The sequence below is a fragment of the Octodon degus genome, unplaced genomic scaffold (assembly GCF_000260255.1).
Source record: "Octodon degus isolate 3935 unplaced genomic scaffold, OctDeg1.0 scaffold00148, whole genome shotgun sequence".
In the NCBI taxonomy this organism is placed as follows: Eukaryota; Metazoa; Chordata; class Mammalia; order Rodentia; family Octodontidae; genus Octodon; species Octodon degus.
Window position 1 is genome coordinate 4,852,036 of NW_004524724.1, and position 3,589 is coordinate 4,855,624.

Below are 3,589 nucleotides of genomic sequence, written 5' to 3' on the forward strand. Positions count from 1 at the left end.
CTGTTCACAGGCTAAAGTTTTGGGGAAGGGACTAGCTAGCAAAGATAGTTTTGAAATAGATGTGTATATTATCTGTTTTGAGGGTTATTTTTCTTTATGGTTTAATTCAGTTTGGTTCTGTACGTTTTTTCAGTTATTTAATTAGTAATTTAAAGTGTGTAGTAAATCATTGTGAAGTTCAGATTCATTATGGAGAGTTGATGTGCAGTAAGCATGATGTTTAACAATTTTAACACCAAAAAATGTTACTCCTGCATAAACCGACTGTAACAATTAGTAGGTGTTTCTGTATAGGTAGAGTGCATAGAGTACCTTAGTAAATCTTGGAATCACAAATCTTTTGGCTGACACGGGAGATTTCTATTAAATACTTATGAATAAACTTGGTGGAGAAGGAAGTAAAATTGCAAGAACTGCAGAGCACTAAAACTCAAAGAAGGGCTACATCTGTATCCAGAAAGCTGATTTTCCTTTTTTGCATGAAATATTTAAATTTAGACTGGGGACAGGAGGGTGGGTTAATGTATACTTCAATTTGTTAACTGCAGTGATTTTCTCTCTCTCTTTTTTTTTTTTTTTTTTTGCGGAACCGGGGATTGAACTCAGATCCTGCGTTTGCCAGTCAAGCGCTTATCCTACTGAGCCATCTCCCCGGCCCCTGCAGTGATTTTCAAATTTAGGATTTTTTATTGCTAATGATTTGAATATTCCATAAGTTTCTTGCTATTTCCCATTTGTTTAGGTGGATGATTTTAATTCTTTTCATAGTAAATTTTCTGGTGTTGCAGGAAAAAGGTTAATATCACTAACCCAGCAGATGTCGCCAGAAATTTGCTTTGTTCACCACCAGTATATGAGTAATCGTAAGTCTCAAAAATCATAATAGTAATAAACAACAGGGGTCATTTTTCCTAACTTCCTCTATGTTCAGATGTGGAATTTCTGTCTCACAAGAGGAAATGCGACTTAACTTTGGTGCCAATGGACAGAACATTCTACTGTGTGACATAGAGGAGCTTTGAAATGCACTTAATAGCTGGTTTTATGCCTTGATTTCAAGGTGGAAGGAAATTGGTCACAAATCTCTGATTTCAGTCTCAAACCAGTAGGTGCTTAATATTCCTGTATTTGATTAAGGCCCACTTGAATTACATTGGTTCTATTAAAAAATTTAGGGCCCCAATCCATTGTCCTCTAATCCCCTTGGACTTTTTCAAGGTATGATACTGGGTTTTCTCCAAAATTCCCAAACCGCCATGCAACTTGTTTTTAAAGCAGTAGTAAGGAGGAATTGTTCCTACCTTGCTCACCAGTTGTGGTTGAGAAATGCCAAAAACCCTTTCCAGGACGGCACAACTGCAAGTTGCAGGCTGGAGTGCCAGGCCTATCGGTCATGCTGTCTCCTAGGAGAGCTGCCGCGTGTGGACAGCTTCAAGTTGCAGACACCTCATATGAATGAATGATAAGGTAACTAAGAAATGTCTGTATTGTATTTGAAGACTGTTTGCCATAAATCTGAAGTCTCAACCTGATGTATTCCAATTTGGTATGCTAACAAAGTAATGTAAAGTCTTTATTATATAAGATTGTAAACTCAGTTCAAAATTTAACTGAAAATATAAAGCCCACATGATTTCTATATAGTAAATTGAACTGTAAAGGTAACTTACGTGTGATTCTGAATACACAGATAAAATGTTTTTATTCCTCATGTTTTACTTTGATGGCTTCTCATGAAATAGAGCTCAGACTTTACAGCATCAGCTAAGCTTTCCTTCAGAACTGTGTTTTATTACAAACTGTGCTGAATGGTAAAACGATGCCGGAATTAGATGGAGAACTGATGCTCGGTGGCGTCCTGTGAGAGCCGCGGTGCTTTTCGAAGCCGGGAGCTCACCCAGCCACCCTTTGCAAACTTGGATTCGGTGAAACAGCTCTCTAGAAAAGGAGCTGGGCGTTGAACCCTGATAACCACAGTGCAGATCTAGGGTGGAAAAGCCAGGTTGTAATCTGTCTTGGCTTTCAGAAATCCTTTGTCCACGGACGGTGGCATACCCCTGTAATCTCAGTTCTCTGGGAGACTGAGGCAGAAAGATCCCAAGTTAAGCCCAGTGAGGGCAACTTAAGACCCTGTCTCAGAATTTAAAAAGCAAAAAAAGGCTCAGCCACTGGTTCTGTGAAGGCCTTATATTACACTCTTGAAATGAAAGTGGGTAACATGAAATTAATTTTTCTAGATGTTACCATTAAAGGTTTGTCACTGGGGCAGTACAACCAGGCTGGAAATTTAAAGGTGGAGATTTCTGACTGGCTGGCCAGGTTAAGGGCTTGCTGTGCTCTCAATGCTTGTCACCACACTCCGTGTCATAAATGTTAGTTGCTCCCTGAGGCAAGAGGGCAGGGAAGCTCTGTGTCACTCTGCAAGGCTCTGTATCAGGGATGTGTATGTGTGCTAGGAGTATAAATGCACTAACACTACCTACCATACCTAGATGGGGCAGAGTGGTTTAGATTTCTTTTTCTAACCCATGAGCTGCTAACTTCAAAGAGTTTTAAGAAATTCTAGTATTCTAGTAATGTACAATCTTTGGGTAAGTGAAAGCTAACCTAAAAGGCCTAACAGTCCTGCCAGCTCAAACTATTAGTGGTTCAGAGCTGCCTGGCAAGGCGACGCGAGTTACAGGCGTGTGCACCTCAGGAGAAGCGCCTCGTGCATACCCCGCGGGTGCTAAGTCTCCAGAATGGTGCACATTCTCACCTGGGAAAGAATGTGGGTGTGGAAGGCCCACACCAGGCCCAAAGGGACTCTGCCGGCAGTGTGAGCTAGTCCTGTGTCGGAAATGGACAAATGAGGATCGTTTTTCCTTGGGCTGTGCTTGAGGGTTGGATGCCAGGCAAATTCCCTGCCAAATTGCCCAGACTGGCCTCCAGTGTGCCACGTTCCTGCCTCCGCCTCCCAAGTAGCTGTGATAACAGGTGTACACATCATTCCTAGCTTGACCTAAATTTTCATTTGCTTTGGACAAAAAGTAGCCAAAGGCTCAATAGAGCAGATAGGGTAAAAAGCAGTTAAGCTGGTAAGTAACCTTCCAAACCCTGATTCCTCCCACAATGCTGCTCCTGTGGCCCCCAGCCCTTGGTAGTATTGCTGATGGTGGGGTGAAGTGGCCCTGGGAACAGATGACGTGGCCCTGTGGGCAGTGGAGGGTGGATGCATCCTCCCTGCCAAGCCTGCTTCAGCTGTGTATACCTAGAGCAACTAGTTATGCAGCTCAGCATTAGTTACCTGAACTTCGTGGATTTTCTTTCATCTGTTTTCTGCTTTTTTAAGTTGGGATTTCTGCAAGGTTTTCTTATTCTTTTCATGCCTTCAGTTTTCCACCCCAGCGACTTTCAGTTTGAAGGCCAGGATGCACCGGCCTCCCTCTAGTGAGGAGGCGGTTTCCAGCAGCCCTCCCGGTCCCAGTGAGTCTGGTCTGATCACAAGATCTCGGCTCCCGTGATCTGAGGAGCCTGACTTTCTCAGTGTGTCCCTTGAAGCAGAGGTACTCAGCGAACCGGCGGGGAGCTGTTTTTCATCTGAAAACCT